At 38.1% G+C, this 20,238-nt stretch overlaps 1 long non-coding RNA gene across 5 annotated transcripts in view; it reads left to right on the top strand.

Annotated features, from left to right (window-relative positions):
* Positions 1-20,238, top strand: part of LOC116507028 — a 92,219-nt gene that overhangs the window by 15,309 nt on the left and 56,672 nt on the right. For 2 of the 5 annotated variants that reach the window (XR_004255130.1, XR_004255131.1), the window contains exons 4-5: positions 9,994-10,069; positions 16,676-16,764. This is a non-coding gene — a long non-coding RNA (uncharacterized LOC116507028). The other 3 variants (XR_004255134.1, XR_004255133.1, XR_004255132.1) reach the window with 3 other exon arrangements.

Genomic DNA, 20,238 nt, shown 5'->3' with positions numbered 1-20,238 from the left:
ACTCCTATTTACACTCCTTTCATTTTTCTTCATTTTTCTTATTGTTAAGTCACCTAGAGTAGACCCATAGCAAGATAGGTGGCAAATAAATTTAACAAATAACAAAATAAATGAAATCTGTTGTTCCAGTTGCTGATCCTGTCTTGCCTCTACTGCAATATTGGTAACGTGCTGAAAAGAGAAGAGCAAAGCCAGGAAATGCCCCTCTTTGGTTTAGTCATGAAACATCAACACAATTTTGCAAACAGTTTGGAAAATTAGAATTTGCTGAGTATAGTGGTCTCAGGTGATAATATTGTCAAAATCGGCATTTTAATTTTCCCAGGGATGAACTAAAATGCATTGCTACCAGCTTTGATTCTATTTTAGTACATATTTTGTTTTCAATTAATAAAAATAGACTCAAGAATTTTGAGTGTTATTAATATTCATAAATAGCCACATTATTAAAATATAAGGAAGGAGTATTTTTTAAAACACTCATTGATGGAATTTTTCCACATGACCAAGAGACCTAGATGAGATGCTTTATCACTACAATTTCTTCAAAATAGGTGACTGAAGGAGAGATCTTCCCTTGATGCCTATATATTTAACCTTTTCTGCTTAAACAAGTTTTGTAGGATTCTGTATTGGTTAAAAAGAAGCTGTTTAACCTGTGTGGCCACTCCTGACAGGCAACAGAATTATGGGTTCTGTGTGTATATAGGTGTATATATCCACACTCTTGCAGAGGCACAGTCTTCAAAAACAAAAATGTCTTAAGCAAACAAATTGAGACGCCACCTGATTTCAGTAAATATTTCTCCCAAATTGTCCTTACATTCACAGTCTGAAATGAATAAATATGAGATTATTTCTATTTTGAACCGGGTTGTTTTAAAGTGTCAGGTAAACACAGTCACTAAAACCACAACATAGTTTCAGGATATTGTTCAGTAACATACATTATGATCTAAACACCCCCCTTTTCCCTTACTCTAAAGGAAACTTTCCTATATCTTATAAGATTGTTAGTACAAAATCAAACATTTCCAAACTGCTTTTTTCTTAGTGCCATTTGATTACTTCTTCAGATTAGGATCTATTTTTCAAAGTTCATTCTAATAATGTGATGCCATTAAAAAATGGCCATCTTTGGGCAATATTACATTGTTTTTTGTATTGGCTGCTTCTGCAGCTTTAAAGGTAAAACATCTCCATTTAGTGTAAAATTGCCTTATGGGACTTTAAATGCCTTCTTTAATTAAAATGATTCTGGAATACAGTAATAATTACACTTTTAAACCTATACAGTTTAAAATATATGTATTTCCAGATGTGATTCATAGGACTGAAATAATTTTCCAGCAATACTTCCAATAAAACCTTATCAGATATGAGCTTCTTGAAAACAAACAAACAAAAGTTCTTTAAAGCCATTTTAAATGGCTTTTTTAATGATGGGGTAAATTGAACGGCCATTGAGCAGGGATTCCATAGAAGAGGGACTACTATATTGCTGAAAAACTCCTGTTCTTTGCGCCATCTAATCTGGCAGTATGATTTCTCTTGAGACATTGCATTGATATATAACCTCCTGTTTGGTGAAGTGGTTAAGGCACCAGGCAAGAAAACAGGAAACTTGAATGCTATTCCCATTTTAGGCATGAAGCCATCAGGATGACCTTGGGTCTGAAACTATCTTCGTTCTAGGAAGGAGGCAATGGCAAACCACTTCTGAAAATCTTGCCAAGAAAACTGCAAGAACCTGTCCAGGCAATTACCAGGAGCCAAGGCTGACTCACAGGAAAACCTTCCCCCCCACCCCCACTTTCTCCAAAGCAAATTAGCCTCCTGATATTGGTATCTGGTTTTTATTTCTGCACCCAGCTCACTTGGGCCAAATTAGCTTTATTCATAAAACTCTTGACACAAAGGAAGAGACCAAGTTTATCAGTTTCCTACAATTAACCCAGAAGCACATTTGAATTAGAACAGCAAAAGGTTTAACTTGCAAATCAACTTGTCATCTCATTGTTTCTATTTTCTCAGCTGTAATGATGTGACAGGAATGGTATGAAACTATTCACTTATCACTGACAGACAAGAGATAAGGTTTTCATGAAATACTCCCAAAATTAATCCTTAGTCTCTCTTCTGCTTTTAAACCATCCCAGTGCAAACACTGATTTTAAAGTCTACTATTTAGCTACATTGTATTTATTGTTTCTGGAAGAAAGCTGTCTCTGTTATTCTTAATCCTTGCTTTTGTTTTATTGAGCATCATTAAACATAAGCACAATTTTTCTCTTCAGCAATGAGTTCTGGAATTACCAAAAATATTTCATCAAGTTTATTTGAGAAATTCATAGCCCAAGAAAGAATCTCTCAGCTGGGTGTAAAAGTTCCATTTTGCTGTAGATGAGAAATACCACAACTTGAAGTATTCATCAGAATTCATAGAATCAAATGGATTTGCCTTTTTTTTGTTTCTTATTTGATCAGCTGTTGCTGTGCTCCTTTCAAATGGAAACACACCCTGCTCTTCCATATTCATCTGATACCAATTGCATACAGAATATGTATATCTGAGGGAAGTTTACCTATAAAACCATCTCACTAGCGTTTGCGGCAGCAAATTCGTAAAGAATAAAGTACAGCACTGTATCCTTCAATGCTGACGTATCCTTATTGGAAAGCTACAGCTTAATACAGAGATCTCCAACCCCTGATCTGTGGAACAGCACCGGGCCGCAGCATGTTAGAAACTGGGCCATGAAATCAAGTGAAGCCCCATCTGCGGGATGCAGGCAGCACACGAAACCACACCCCCTCCAATCCGGTTGGTTATTATATTGGTTATGCATGCATATGCCAGGTGCTACACAGAGCAATAGTGGTGTTCTAGTGCTTGCTGAGATTACACATGTCCATACGGAGCTACTCTGAATAAAATATTCCTCTCACATACCTCCCAGGATCTATGATATTGTGGCCCAGATTTTCAGGCTATAACTACTATACCTACATCTATTACACCTACATTTTAAAAACAAGCACATTATGTGGTAGAAATCAAAACTATTCTCAGATACACCCTTAAATTCCTGGTTTTACATCCCACATACATCATTAATCTATATTGACTTGGGTTCATTATAGCCAAATACAGTAAAGTATAATAAAATTCTTGTAGATTCTTTAACAGGCCAGAGATGAATGCAATCTTTATAGACTTTAAAGCAGATTTCTCAACCTTGCAACTTTAAGATGTGTGGATTGGGGAATTCTGGGAGTTGAAGTGCATTCATCTTAAAGTTCTCAAGGTTGAGAATCATTGCTTTAGTGTTTGGGTAGTGCTACTATCAGGCTATACTGGGTGCTATGTATATCTCAGTTTACATTCTCTATACCAGTTAGGACAAAGAAAAAAAAACCAGCTGATTCTACATTGATCCACCATGCCCTTGTATTATAAAAAGTTAATGTTTTGCTTGGCCATTATGTAAACAGAAACTTGCTATGGAAGGAAGGTTATATAACCATAAAACTAATATTTGTATTTGCATATATTTAGGATTCAGGCCAGCAAATTCTTAGTGTTATTTAAATCCAGTTGAACTAATCAGGTCTTAAAGCAGTTGTGGTTTCCTCTCATTCCACTGTTTCCGAGATCTTGATTATTTTGGGGAATGGAAAACTCATTGTGTTCTAGCCAAGTCTGAGCTCCTACTTCCAGAAGCCTCAGCCACTCAGCCAAAGATGAGGAATAATAGGAGTCTGGAAAGCTATAGATGCCCTCTGCCTGGGTTACACTAAGAATCCAATAATGTTTATGGTTGATTAAAATAAATGCCATTGAATGCAGTATCTCAATTATGGAATTAACTTTTAGGCAAGAATAGACTACCATTTATATATACACATATATGCATATTAGCTAGTTCAGACAAAAAAAAAACATTTCACCCAACAATTCTCATATGATCAAACTTCAATTTAGTTTTCACGTTAATTAATGCATTTTAGTTTTGCTAAATGGTTTCATTTATTTTAATGAGTTCCTTTTGGGCCATCTTAGAATGAAGACTGATATGCAGATATTAGCCTTAATCACCACTATTATATGTGCAGAAATGGGCAAGAAATATGTTGGTGGACTGCATCCTCTCAACCACCATTGACCAGGTTGCTTAGATCTGCTGTGAATTGCAGTATAATTCTAATTCCACATGCTGCTCACCCATCTTATGCAATAAACAGAGCATATCATAGAAAATATCAAACATTTCCTTTATCATAGAAAATATCAAACATTCCTCTAGTTCAGGGGTGTCAAACTTGAGTTCATTGAGGACCACATCAGGGTTGACCTCAGGAGGCCTCGGTGGGCATGGCCTGGGTGGGTGTGGCTAGTATGACATCACTCATGTTGGGGGTGCCTGTGGTGGCCCGAGTGCTCTGCCACAAAATCCTGAGCTCTCTTTTCACTGGCAAAGGGCTACAGGAGGCTTTCGCGCCAAAAATGGAGACTAGATGGTCATACGCTGTCCTCCTGAGCTCCATTTTTGCCAACATAGCCACCGCAGACCGGTCCTTTTGCTGTTTCCATGGCAGCCCCATGGCCCAGATCTAAGCACCCCATGGCCAGATCCGGCCCACGGGCCTTGAATTTGACAACCCTGCTCTAGTTCAATTGTTATTAATTCTACATTTGAACTTAGTTCATGTCTTTTAAAAACAATCTGCAAACAGGTTACTTTCTTAACCCACTGAAGTAAACAGTAGCAAGTAATAATAAAATTGGTTGAACAGACCATAGCAAGAAGGAAAAAATGTTTGGCATCCTTGTTTGAGTGGAGATGGAGCAGCTCATTATTCATTATCAAGCTTTCTCATCATGTAATAATCTAGAAAAACATAGCTAGCACCTTGCACCAAACATAAAAAGTTGAGAAGCTAGCTCAGCATCTCTTTCAAACCTTGAAATGATTTCTAATTATTCTTGAATGAGAAGGTGTGCTGTTGGCTAAATATCACCCTTTTATTTGCGTGGATGTCTCAGGGTAATGTTTGTGGGTACCATAAAAGCATTCAGCATTAGTTAAGCCTGTTGGTCATTAGGAAAAAGCAGGGATGAACAACTGCCTTCAGTGGGAATTCATTCTGTCAGCCTTGCAATATCTGCAACAGCCAAGCATAAGTACTGGAAAAGAAAATGGCAACATTAATTACCACACAGAAACTTATTTCTTAAATGTATAAACCGCACCAACAAAATGACTGTCAAAGCAAACAGGAGAAAAAGACGAAGAAATTACAAACGTCAGAAAAAAAGTCTGCATCCAGCATAAACTTAGCTGCCAAGTCAATTTATATCAAACTATTTCCTTCTTTTTTTTCTTCTCTTGTCAGAACTGTGTTAAGCAGAGAGCAAGTCTAACTGTTTTTTAGTCTGTCGGTGTCTCATTTTTATCTCAGTAGGGCTTTCAGACTCCATGACTGTGAAAGATACATTACAGAAAAGCCAAGTGTAATGTTTTCATCAAGGACTTTTTATCATCTTTCTCTCTTGACTAAGTTCAAAGGTCTGTCGCTTGAAGAGCTCTGTGTGAAGTTCAACTGAACAAATATTCTGTATATTTGTTTATTTATTAAAGTCAATGTCTCTGAAATAAAACACAATGTGTTGCTGTGGGAAAGCTGGCATGTGCTGAATTCTGTTCAGAGAGCAGCAGAGTGTAATGATTAAGGTGTTGGATAAGGCTGGGGAGATGTACGTTCAAACTGACCCTCTGTTGTAGTTGAGTTTGACCAATCTTTCCCAGTCTAACCTACTTCGCAGAGATGTTATAAAGAAAATGTGAGGAAGGAACTATCACATGAATGTATGCCACCTGAGCTCCTGAGGAGAAGTAAAAAACCTTAGAATGCATATAATCTCTGAGGAACTGTATTTCCAAGGTTGCCTTCTTCAACCTCTAAAAAACTTTCGTAAGATCACACATAGAATACTGCATCCAGTTTTGGTCAACACACTATAAAAATGATGTTGAGACTCTAGAAAGAGTGCAGAGAAGACCAACCAGAATGGTTAGGGAAATGGAGGCTAAAACATAGGATGAACAGTTTCAAGTACTCGGCATGGCTAGTCTAGTGAAGAGAAGGACCAGGGGAGACATGATAGCAGCATTCCAATATTTGAGAGGCTGTCACAGGAAGGGGTCAACCTGTTTTCCAAAGCACCTGAAAGCCAGACAAGGAAGAACAGGTGCAAACTGATGGAGAGTTTTTACCTAGAAATGAGGAGGAATTTTCTGACAGGGAGAACAATCAACCCATGGAACAGAAGTTGCCTTCAGAAGTTGTGGAAGCTTTATCAGTGAGGCTTTCAAGAAGAGACTAAACTGCCATCTGTCAGAAACAGTGTAGGGTCTCCTACTTGGGCAGGGGGGAACTAGATCGTCTACAAGGTCCCTTCCAACTGATACTTGATGCCTTTCAGATCTCCTAAGAATGCAAATCCTGGAATTTCCTATCCAAGAGTCTGATTTTGACTGGGAAACTCCGCCTGGCTTTCTCTGTACTTTCAAGAAGTGACCTGGAGATTGCTATGTTGTTTTTAATGTTCTCTGCTAAGCCATACAAGAGTTATGCAGGGAAGCACAAGCAGAGAGAAGGATGACATGGCTTTCCTGATTCAGATGGATCACTTGCTGTGTGAAATGTTCCTTCTTATCTGAAGCAGCCCAGGGAAACTCTTAGAAGTCAGTTCAAAACATTTGGCAATCTCCTGGGAGCCAAAAATTACAAAAGCTTACCTCCTTCGACACCCAGCCCCCAAACTTAGAGAAGTGGCCATCATGAGGTTAAAAATCCTCTCCTGTGTAACTCATGTAAAATAGTTCAGGCCATATAGAAAGAGAAGTGGACACACCTATGAAACTTTTCAAGCAGTGCTTAAAAACAGCTCCTGTGATTTCCTGTGCCAAAGAAAAGGGAAGCTTTCAAAGTGGAAAGGCAATGTTCCTTAGACACAGGCTGGTTTTATTGTTTGTCCCTGCTTATGAAATCAAGTTTAGAGTTCAATGACTGACTGTGTGTGTGTGTGTGTGTGTGTGTGTGTGTTTGTAAAAAGCATTTTGTCCTTTAAGTACAGAGTACAGTGACCGTGTCCCCTTATCTTATTTATCCTCACAATAGTTATTTGAAACAAGTCAATGAATCGTTGGTAAACTCATTGTCTAAATGAGACTGAGGTTTTTGGGGGAGGAACAAGGAAATGCTTCATAATTTATAGGTTTCGAGTGTGTACGTTAAAAAAAAAGACACGTACTTAAAGTGTGCACTTGAGAAAGCAGTTTTGAAAGTGTGGTATATTCTGCTGAAGTGCTTTCTAAAGTCTGGATTGGATGCAGGACTGCTCTGATTCATATTGGGAACAGATTTTGTTTTTAATGTATGTGTAAGAATAACTAATGATTTGCCTAGGTCATTGAGTCAATTTATAATGGACTTAGTAAAATCCAAATTTATCCTGAGGTCTCCATTGGACCATCTAGAGCAGGAATATGACTTGCACCTGTGAACATTTTTTATGACACCTGCAACATGCCCCACTGTTGTTTATGATTTGTTCTAGTTGGAATTTCCCATGGGTAAGTCTATTGTCCCTCCCTAATTCCTTTAGAGAGGAATTAGGGAGGGACTAGGAAATCCACATGACAAGTAAATGAGGGCAGAAACAGCAACATCCATAACCATGATAGTGCCAAATGATGGCATGTCTGCTTTGATATCCATCACACAAACTCTGGAATGACATACTTGCATCAGACCATTTGATGAAAATTCATGCATTGCAGTATTTGTTTGATTACATCATCAGGCAGGCATATATTGTCATTTGCCCCCATTTGCATCACCCTGCAGACACCCATGGACAGGAAGGAAGTTGGGGACTTTGCTTATGTATATTTTAGGATTCAGATTACATGGATTTCTGCAAGAGGAGGAGGACATGCAAGAAAGTGAAATAAACTCACCAAGGGCTTGGCGGTGTAACAGGTTGCATTCAGCTTTCCCATTCCTTTGAAGAAATCATCCACCAGGGTAAGGAGGGCTATCTTTGTCCAAAGGACAAATTAGAAATATATTCAACTTATCTTTACAGCAAAAAGTCATCAAGAGTTGAGAACTCATTACTTATTCAAGGAAGCAATTGAAGAATGATACATTACATATTGGATGGTCATTATCTAGAGGAAATATATTTTTGTTTGTTTGGTTATATGAAGGTTTACTCAGGATTTTATTGTATATTTAAAATATAGTGGCAATTACACCCTCCACATCTGACAAACATTAACAAGTTCTTAGCTCTTTATGGTGAGCCTGATTCCTGGATATGTTCATCTCTAGGAAGGATGTACAATAAATTCAAATAAAAGGTGTTTGTTTTCACTGTCCTGGTCATCAAGCTGCCCAAACAACATTTCTCTAAAATAATATGACTTACATACCTCCATGACTGCCTCCATTTCTGTCAAAACAATAGATTTCAGAGTGCAAAAAAAAAAAAAAAGATATTCCCTGCAAAATGTCATGTAGGTTGATCATTGTGAAACCCCTTGTCTTATTTTTTCTTGCAGATTTAAAAATATTGTGCTGTCAAGACTGTTGACCTTCTAGTATTGGAAAAGATATTCCTGCGTTGGAAGGAATCAAGAGATTTTACAGTCCAGATCCTGTTCTCTGTCTGCTAAACCTCTAAGATAGCGGCTTCCAGCCATGGCAACTTTAAGACCTGTGGACTTCAGCTCCCAGAATTCCCCAGCCAGCTAAGCTGGGAGTTGAATTTAATTTAATTGAACTGAATTCTGGGAGTTGGAATCTACAGGTCTTAAATTTGCCAAGGTTGGACCCCCCTGCTCTAAGATGTACCACTGTTCTTTTCTCTTCTGTATGAGTCACACAAGTACCAGCTAATATACAGCTTTGGATATCAGAGCTAAATCACTGATTCCCAAACACTGTATTTTTCATGTGATGTGATTCTTCATAGTAGGGGATTGGAATGCAGTGACTCCTGCTTACACCACAGTTTGTTTCTGTTGCAAACCCCGGAAACTCTCAACAATAGCATACTGTAGCTGTCAGCACGACAGCACTTTAAGCATAATTTGTAAGGTGTATTTCATCTAGAACATTTACTGCCACTTGTTCATGGATCCCTTAAGTAACAGAAAAAATACCTGAACTAAATTCAAACACGAGAATCCAGCAACAATTAGATTGCTGGAAATGGAACCTCCTATCCCCAGATATGTATCTGAAAGAAAAGTGTAGATGTAGGAGGAATTTTAGTCAATGTTATTCATTTGGATGAATGCTTTCCAGAACATATTTCCAATCATCATAAAGCCACATTTTAGAAACTGAAACTGAAAACTGTCTCTTTTAGTTAATCCCAGCTAATTACAGATAGTCCTCTAATTGCAACAATTTGCTTAGTGATTGTTCAGAGTTACAACAGCACTGAAAAAAATGATTTATGTCCTGTTTTCACACCACCGTTGTAGCATCCCCATGGTCGCGTGATGAAAATTCTGGAATGACAACTGGCCGGTATTTACAATAGTTGCAGTATCCCATGGTCATGTGATCACCAGTTGTAACTTTCCCTTTGGCTTCCAACAAGCAAAATCAATGGGGGAAGCCAGATTCACTTAACAATCATATGATTCACTTAACAACTGCAGTGATTTGCTTAACAACTATGGCAAAAGGTTGCAAAATGGGGGCACAACGTACTTTACAACTATTTTGCTTAACCATGGAAATTTAGAACTTCATTGAGTTGAGGACTACCTGTATGACGAAAGAACATTTTTAAAGAAAGTATCTTGAATTCTCGCTACTGTATTACAGTGTTAAAATATAGTACTATAAAATAACCTCAGTGATTTGAGATCTATCAGTCATGGCTAACTCTTCCTATTTTCCCTACAGCAAGAAACCTGCAAGGTGAGATGGGCTGAAAGAGAGTTATTGCCCCAGGATTATCTAGCCAGCTTTCATTCCTAAGGTAGGACTAGAACACAGCCTCTACTCTAGCCTACTCTCCTTGGTCTTTTAGGATTCAAGAACTCTATGGGAAGCATGTATTATTCACTAAATAAAGGCCTCTAGTAGGAATATTTGTGCTTGCGTAAGTATATTCCTCTTTAAACACTAAGGCTACAATCTCGATATGGTTTATTATAACCAAGACTTGTACTTAACAGGAGCCGCAGTGGCACAGTGGTTAGAATGCAGTATTGCAGCTACCTGCAATTTGGCAGATCGAATCTCACCAGGCTCAAAGCTGACTCAGCCTTCCATCCAGAGATAGGTTTCAAAAATTTCAGCAACAGGTTCTCTGCCCAGTTGCTGGGTGGGTGTAGCCATGGTGGGCATGGCCTAGTTGCCCTCCTGCACCACAGCAGGGGGAGGGGCATTTTCACCTTTCCTAGGCTCTGGAGGCTTTCCTCGAGCCTCTGGGAGGGCAAAAACTGCCTCACCCATTTTCCCCCTCCCCAAGCTTCTGTGCGGGCCTTGCACTTACTCACATCCAAAACGGGCCATGTGGAGACTCCTGGTAGGGGCAGGAAGGAAGGAAGGGGTGGGCAGGGCCAGCCAAGGGTGGGATTTGGAGATTCTCTGAACCGGTCATAACTTTAGCTACAGATTCTCCTGAACCCAGGCGAACCCATAGCAACCCACCCCTGCTTCCATCCTTCCAAGATGGGTAAAATGAGGACCCAGATTGTTGGGGAAAATATGCTGACTCTGTAAACTGCTTAGAGAGGGCTGTAAAGCATTGTGAAGTGGTATATAAGTCTAAGTGCTATTGCTCTGTAAACCGCTTAGAGAGGGCTGAAAGCCCTATGAAGTGGTATATAAGTCTAACTGCTATTAACATTTTCATGGGAAACTAAGTGGTTGGGACCATATCCTACATTGGGAGGGGAGGGGAGGGGATGTTCAAGACTTTGGGGATCCTTCCCCTTTTCCCTCCCTCTCTTCTTCGTTATGTTTATATTAAGGCCTACATTACTATTTTATTACATTCCCATCTCAAAATGTCAGAAAATCATACTTTCAGTTAATATTTCAAGGGCCAAAAAATGGGATTCAAGAAATGCAAGTAGACTTGTGGCCACAGATTACCCATCCTGACTATAATTTAATTAAAAAAATAGGTGTGTTTCAACTCAGTGCAATAAATACATTTCATTAAGTGTAATCATGTTGGAATAAAGATGATTAACTCCAAGAAATGGTGGCAATAATTTTGAGACATATTTAAAATTTTACTCAAATATAGCTGAGATGAGAGGCAATGTTAGGGCTTCCGGTGAAAAAGAAGCCAGTTGCAAATTTATTATAATGTAAAATTTTAGAGGACAAACCCAGTATGAGATATAAGGCCTAAAGTGCTAAATGAGCACAATTCAAGGGATTGCTGGACACTTTGTGATTTATTTATTCTTTTTAAACAGTGGAGTTTACATGCTCTATATCCTGATTGTGGCTTAGTTCTTCATTTTTAATTTATTGAACATTAGCATTTGATGTTTACTAGTTTGCAATGTTTCCTGATTGCCCAAGTGTTTTTCTCTGTAGTGTCTTTCTGAAAGAAAAACAAATTCATAATGAACATGCAGCTACAGTGTGTCACATCCTTTCCAGGGCTTCTAAAAAATTAGTCTCTGAATGGAAAGTAATTGAATTTAATTCTAATACATAAATTAATATAGCGGTTCTTTCCCAACTATTCTTCCACAACTGCTTATGAGAATAATAATAGCTACTGAATTTAAGTCACAGCTGGCTTTTATAAGTAAGTCTAATTCATTGTGAATATACTATTATATATTTTAAAATATTGATTATAGCTCATATGCCAATAAATTCAGAAAAATATAAAATAAAACATGTTAATGAAGATAAATACTGTAAATGTATGAAGAATCCCAGAAGCATATTCAAAAAATAACATTGTCATTATAAATGCACATAAATGTCTGAAATCTTGAAGTTGGTTATTTTTACTTGTAGTTTTGTTAATCAAAAAACAACGATAATTGTTTCCAAACTTTACAAGCAACCCAAAAAGTCCAGTTGTATTTGGCAGGTGGGAGGGTGTTCATGTCGTTTAGTAGCTTTTCTAAACATCCGTTCTTTTTTTTCTCTACTGTTCTGAACATTGAACATTTAGAAGTTTCTGTAATACTATGAATCCTTGGAAATTGTTTTTGCTTGGAATTTTTGTCCACCTATTCAGGGGTGGGTTCCGGATTCTTTTACTGCCAGTTTGCTCAGGGACAGGCTTCGTGTGTACGTGTGCATGCACAGTAGTGAAAAAAAACAAGATTGCAGCGCCAATAGCGCCGCCGATAGAATTGGTTCAGGGGCATGGGCAGCCGAGTTACTACCTACTTGGCCGAACTGGTACGAACACACCTCTGCACCTATTGAATCTTTCCCAAAGACTTGGTTTAGGAAGATAGCAATAGCAATAGTACTTGGACTTATGTATTGCTTCATAGTGCTTTACAATTTACAGAGTCAGCATATTGCCCCCAACAGTCTGGATTCTGAGTTTACTGACCTCGGAAGGATGGAAGGCTGAGTCAATTTTGAGCCGGTGGGGATCAAATACCTGGCAATGAGCTCAGTTAGCCTGCAATACTGCATTCTAACCACTGCATCACCACAGCTCTTGATGTTTCATGATGTTAAATGTATCATCACAGGTTGAAAACTATTCCAAGTAAAGCTACCTTTTCCAATTGACTGATGATGATTTTTTTTCATTGCTGAATGGGGAAGAGTTTAAATAACTGTTCTCAGGATCAGTATTTTCCAAACAGTTTTCTGGAATGAGAACTCTTTCCATTCATCAATGTCAGGGGGAGTCACCTGTGGCCTGAAAATTATGAAAGAAGTTTGCACTGCGTCTAAAACTTCAACTAAAAATAATTATAAGACATGATTTTTTTTAAATGAGCACAAGAAAACAAAAAGTGTCAATATCTCTGTGCAACTATCATTTACTTATTATAGAACTTCCCTAGCAAAGCTTCTCACAAACAAAAGGGACTGATGATGATTGTGCTTTCATCAAAGCAGCTGCTGGGGTAGCTTTGCTTTCCTGGTTATGAATGGAACTTAAGGAAAACAGGTTCAAGGTTGATTAATATTACAATCAATCTAAACATGCAGTTTTCTTCATAGCTGAGATCTGTTTACATGATCTTCTGAACAAGAGCTGCACTTATTCATCTCCTGGATCTTAGTCTGGCTTAGCTGTTCACTAGAAAGTGATTCACCAGAAATTACAGAAAAATACATTGCAAATGGAATAGAAGTACCATTTGCCAATTAAGAATGCTCCATTTTTTTTTAAAAAAAGTTTTTTTTAATTTTTTGTCTCATACACACATTTACATTCTCTTAGTTATTATTCTTATCACATTTTAACACTTTTAAACATTCATTTTTCCATATAAAAGATTAAAATATATGATCGGGATTGCTTTGCTTACTATCCCATACACCTATTTTGTTTTACCGCCACCCTGCTTTTCTTTCCTTTCTTTTTCTCCCTCCCTCCCTTCTCTACTTTCTTCTCCTCCTCTCCTTTCCCTTTCCTTTTCCCCCTTCTTCTCCCCTACTCCACTCTATCTCTTCCCCTTTATATCCTTTTTCCTCCTCTTCCTCCCAATGTTCCTCTCCTTCCCTCTCTCCTTCCCTCTCCATTTTTTTAAAGTACATAGAAACATGTTTAATCTTTGTCTTCTCAATTCTTTCCACAAAGAGTTATGCAAATGGTACAGCAAATCAAAGACAGATATTAGGGTGGTGCTTGGAGTGTTCAACCTGCTTTGTGGCTAGGTCTTTAATTCTAGTCTTACCTTATGTTCATGGATACAACAAAAATGCTTAATGGCATCCATAACTAGATTCTAAAGTTGTCCATCCAGTGATGTCCTGGAGCAAAGTTTGTGTTTCTCGCTTGAAGCAGGTGTTGGTAATGAGCAAAGAATTATAATCTTAAAAGAAAAGTATGACTGTGTATGCAGATGCTCCATCTTGAGTGAAAATGGTTATTTATCTTCATAGGGAAATCTGTATGCTGAGAGTATTTTGGAATAAGCAAAATATTTCTATAATGGCACTGCAGTACCCATAAAAATACTGCACCAAGCAAAACACACAATTGTTGTTTCTAACATGCATCTTTGACTCTGCTTAAGAGCTGAATGAATTTATTTCTGAGCCATCTGTGCTATATTTAGAACTGTTCCAAAGCCAGTCCCACTTTTTTTTCTTAAACGTTGTTTTGTGGAAGTTCTGGATGGACCATTTCTCCATTTTGCCTCCCAGCTTCTGGGCTTCAGATTTTTTTTTTCAAGGGGCAAGTGGCTTTTCAGGTCCCCTCCATAAGAATGAGTAGGTCTTTTTGCATATAACCAGACATATGAACACAACGTGAAAGAAGAACATGAGGAAAAGAAAAGAACTTATTTTATTTGTTTTTTAAATGGATTAGGCATAGGGGATTTTTGTGAGCCCTGCAGTTTGGGAGATGCAGTGATCATTGTTCCTTATTCTGAGCACTTTTGGAGGTGCAGTTTGAAGATGGTCTATAACTGTCTTCAAGATCCTTTTGAGGGACTGAGGGATGGTTGGGATAGTGGTGTGCTACTAACTTCAGTTGTAATTTGATGAAACATTAGATTCAGTAACAGTAGAGATGTTACTGATTGGGGTTAAAAAATGTCTGCAAGCAAACAACCAAATTCAGCACCAAGATCTCCATGCTTCAATTTCTTGTATATCTTATTTCCATAAAACAGAAAACATTCAAATTACTTCCATGGCTGCTGTTTTAAGCACATACAATAGTGATCCACATCAATGGTGGGATTCAAAAAAAATTACTACCAGTTCTGTGAGCGTGGCTTGGTGGATGTGGCATGGCTTGGTGGGCATGACAGGGGATACTGTAAAATCTCTATTCCCCCCCCCCCACTCCATGGGGAGGTTACCGCAAAATTCCCATTTCCTCCTGATCAGCTGGGACTCGGGAGGCAGAGAATAGATGGGGCGGGGCCAGTCAGAGGTGGTATTTACGAGTTCTCCAAACTGCCCAAAATTTCCACTCCCGGTTCTCCAGAACTGTTCAGAACCTGCTGAATACCACCTCTGATCCACATATACCAAAGTCTGATAGATTAGGGAGTGTGGAGATATGTTAGGGATACATGCTGTAACATGAAAGTGAATCTGCAATCAAAATTCTTTCAAGGTGTGAAACTAACTAAATAGCTATGGGAAAAGATCCCGTACTACCAATCCATTTATTCAAATGCACATTCTATTCCTGGGGGGAAATATCAAATTGTGTTTTAGAGAAGTGAGAGTTGTACAAAAATCAAGTTGAACCTGTTCTCCTTTTATACCTCTCTTTATACAAAGCTACTAATCAGAATTCAGGAACTGCCTGCCAAATGTGAATAGTTTTTTGACAACAGGTTGTGACTCATGATAGCAAGCTAACTATCTCACAATGCACAGGCGCATCTCTCACTGACACAATAGAAGATCTGTCTCAGGATAATGACAGCAAATCCAGGCATTGTTAATGGCCAATGCACAGGGGTTGCAGACTTCCAAAATGCAAAAAAGGGGTAGCATCCAAATTCTATTCCGATGCTCATAAAGAAATCTAACAAGCATTATCAAGCTCTAGCACTGACTGTCCTGATTTTTTTAACCATTTCTAAGGAAGAAGAAAAAATTGTGTATAACACCTGTACTTGGCAGATTGAGAATAAGAATTACCCTAGTAAGCAGAAATTTATATTTTGTATAAAATATTCTTATTCTAGAGGTCAGCAACCTTTTCAGACCTGAAGCAGAAGAATAATGCTTGTGTATGTGTGTGTAATACACAAACAGAGAGAGAAATATTCTTTCAAGATTTAGCAATCATATCCCGGAGATCAGATGATTTCACATAAAAATACCTTAATTTCACTTGCTTGTCTGAAATCTTTAGTTTTCTCCCTGAGATTTTCTGCAGATTTAGGGACTTCACAACATTTTCATCACATTACCTAGCAGGGTTGTGGAAACTTTTGTACTAATACATGTCTCATTGCTAACCCTTGTTCTTGTCTGACTCTTTTCAAGCTGCTGAAGACCAAGTGAAGCATTTCAGTACAATGCCAATACAGGTGTTTTTCTGGAATTTCTTGATAACTTTCTATTTTAGCAGTTATTATGTAAACAAAAGGACTCTTAATATTTGGAATTCATACTTTATTTGTTCATTGCATATTTCCCCTTATGCCAATACCCTGAGGCATGTTACAAACCACAACACTCCCAAATATTTTTGTTAAAAGATATTCCATCCTTTTTTTTAATCCACTGGAAAATTATATGTGGGTTATTGGTTGTTTTTAGTCTTACATTATTTCAGAAATTAATAAAGCTTGACTATTCTATTCCAGATTACTGCATTTCCTGGGGTCCAAAGTCTATATTAATTATTTGCTCTTTGTTCCAATAGTTAAGGTGGGGGGAACATTTTGAGATATTTTTAGTTTTAATTTTTCAAATGAATTATCTATTTCAGGTCTTGACGTGGTTTTCAATCTTCAACAATGCATACATTGTTACAAACTTTGGAAAAGGTGTCTGCATTTAAACTGAAAATTTACTCTGGTGAGTTTTTCTTTAATTAAATTCCTTACCCAAATAATACTGAGAAATATTTCTAATAATACTTTAGGACTATGAGCCTCATGGAAAATGATATTCAGGTGGTTCTTGACTTAATGACCATGAGTGAGCCCAACATTTCTGTTATTAAGCAAGATAGATGTTAAGTGAGTTTTGCCCCATTTTATGACCTTTCTTGCCACAGTTGTTAAGTGAACCACTGCAGTTTTTAAGTTAGTGGAATGATTCCTAAATGATTCTGGCTTCCCCTTTGAGTTTGTCAGAAGATCACAAAAGATGATCACATGACTCTGGGACATTGCAACCGTCATAAATATGAACCAGTTGCCAAGCATCTGAATTTTGATCATATGACCATGGGAATGCTGCCACAGTTTAAAAATTGGTCATGTCACTTTTTTCAGTGCTGTTGTAATTTCAAACGGTCACTAAATAGTTGTAATTCAAGGACTACCTAGATTAATAATTTGATTATTATTTGTTGCTTACTCTTTCCAATCTTTTAAATCATTAGGAAGAATTATAAGAATCTGGGACAGGGATGTTTTCAGTGAAATTATCCTATTTTGAATATATGTAAAAATGTCAACTCCTATGAAAAAGAGGATAATAAATTTATTCATATGGCTTCTAGCTGACTTCTGTTGAAGTAATGTTCCTAATACAGTGGACGTGCATGGATGGATATTCATGTCTTATTTTGTCTCAACATTGTCTTATTTTGAATGTTTCAAGGTGTACTATGTTTGCTATTCAGATATCCTTGTAGCCGGTTCTTGCTTATCTACTGCTATCCCTACAATTTTTCTTGTTATGCTATTTCATGAACCACAACATATTAGTCATCTGTGAAACATTTTTTCAGTCACTGAACACAATACTATGCCTTGAGAAGGAATTCATGGGTTTTACAAGAAATTAATGCACTGCAATGTTTGAAGTTTGTTTGATATTATACCAGGGCTTAGCTGGATACTTCCATTGGTGATAGTTTGAAGTTAAAGCATGTTGAAATTTATGGCAAAGAACCCATACAAAAAGTGAAGTCCAACATTAGCAGATTCTAGAAATTTCAGTGCATGCATCTATTTGCAGAATTAAGCAGAACTTCTGAAGAACTTCCATAACTGCCCAAAGATCTTTCCTTCCTTCCTTTATTGCAAAGTCCAGTCATACATTTTCGGCTTTCTCCTCTCTATGGGCTGAACTGGTTGGATACTTCCCTTCATTAATTAATCATTCAAGGCCCAGCTGTTCCTCAGGTCGGAAACATTTAGAATTTTCAGTTTTCATTAAAAAGTAGCTCTAGAAAATGAATTCCAGTTTTGGGTCAGTCAAAAGTAGAATGCCGTGCAAATCTACTTATGAAAAACTGATTGTTCTATTTCATTTTTGCTCCTTTATATTATATATTATATATATTATATTATATATCTTCAACACTTTTTTTATTGATTTTATAATATGGACTCTAGGAGGGACTATATGCTTTATAGCTCTTCTGCTTAAGCTAGATGGTCCAGCTTCCTTACGTTTTTCAGATGTTAGAAATGAATAATATCTGGGATTGTGATGATTCCAAGGTTGCTTGGAAAACATTCAGATACTCTGGACTAATAACTAAAGCCTATTTATTTCTGGAACATTCGTGTTACTCAAATTGCAAATGGCAAAGTTTGCCCCATTTTACAAATAACCATTTTAGAGCTGTCTGAAAACTTTTCTCTGTCATAGATCATCTTTCTTTGGAAATGTCTATCAGTAGCTTCATAATAGTGTTGGAAGAAATGTCCGTTTGGGTTCAGTTCCAAGTGGGGAGAAAGACACTGGAAACAATAGCAATAGCAATAGCAGTAGACTTATATACCGCTTCATAGGCCTTTCAGGCCTCTCTAAGCGGTTTACAGAGAGTCAGCATATTGCCCCCAACAATCTGGGTCCTCATTTTACCCACCTCGGAAGGATGGAAGGCTGAGTCAACCCTGAGCCGGTGAGATTTGAACTGCTGACCTGCTGATCTAGCAGTGGCCTGCAGTGCTGCATTTAACCACTGCGCCACCTTGGCTCAGAGAGGCTGCTTGGAAAGATGGTTTAAAGGTGGGCAGGACCACATGGTTTGAGGTCCTGGGCAAAAGAGCACATGGCAAAGAGAGGGAGGGGAGCAGTGGTGGGTTTCAAAAATTGTTCGAACTTACTCTGGGTGTGGCCTCCTTTGTGGGAGTGGCTTGCCACCCATGTGACCGGATGGGAGTGGCTTGCCGCCCATGTGGCAAGATATGAAGATGCCAACGAATGGCATGCATAAGAATATGATGTAAACTTGTTTTTTAAAAGGCATCTTTGGTTTGCGTTAAAACTACTTCAACACACACAATGTTCTGATTGCACCACAAACGCAGTAGTCATCCTTACCTTTCACAGAGGCACTGAGTTTTATAAATATGAGCATGATAGTGTAGAATAATCATATCCAAGGACCAGTGGTGGGTTTCAAAAAATTTTGGAACCTCTTCTGTAGGTGTGGCCTGCTTTCCAGGTCCACTGGTGGAACCTCTTCTAACCGGTTTGGTAGATTTGACGAACCGGTTCTACCGAATAGGTGCGAACTGGTAGCAACCCACCTCTGGAGGGGAGGGACACAGAGAGAGAGATTTATACTCTCTCTTGGGCGCCACCTTGGAGCTTCCTATTCCTGTGTAAGAAATGTATTCTGATTGGTTGTCAGACTCTCATTGGGCCATGCAGGGGTAACTTTGTAGTGTCTTGAGTCCCAAGCTTGGTTGAATCTTGCTGGGTGATGTAATCTCTCCAGGTGCCATGTGGTGAGTTCTGTTGCTAGATGAGTAGAGAGCTAATCCTATCATGTCCTGAGGGCCATGTCTTTTGTGTTGTAGATAAGATGGCCCAGCCTTTCTGCAGTGATTAGCAAAGGTGGGAGCTGTTTTGAAGAGCATGTTTTCTCATGAAGGGGGGTATAATATTCTTCCTTACGATAGCAAGATTGGCTTATCCTCCCTCTTTCTCTCCTTTTTTCCATTCTTCTCTTTCATCCTCCACCTTCCTAGCCACCCAGGGAGATTCTAGGAAAAGGATAATCAGTTGCTTGGCAAAGAGCTGATTAAATGGCTGCAGAGAACTTTTAAAATTCATCCTGGAGGTGAAAGTTGCTCCTCCTCCTCTGCTCAGTGTAGAGGGATGTTTACAGTCAGGGAATTAAATGTAGAATCTCTTGCAAATAGATCAAGTGTGGAAAACATTATTTTATTTTATTGCATTATTTAGCTTCCCTGCAGCTCGGGATATTTTAAATGGTGCTTTCGGAACATTTTTTTTTTTAAAAAAAAGGTCAGTTCAGTCTTCCTAGAAACTATGATCTCATTCCCATCTGTTGATGTTTTCAGGTTTTCAACTTCCTTGTTGGCTTCCTGATATTTTGAGCCAATCCTTTGTATTCTT

Source organism: Thamnophis elegans, chromosome 4, assembly GCF_009769535.1.
Source record: "Thamnophis elegans isolate rThaEle1 chromosome 4, rThaEle1.pri, whole genome shotgun sequence".
Lineage (NCBI taxonomy): Eukaryota > Metazoa > Chordata > Lepidosauria > Squamata > Colubridae > Thamnophis > Thamnophis elegans.
Note: the sequence above shows the minus strand (reverse complement) of the source record. Positions and strands in the feature narration are given on the sequence as shown.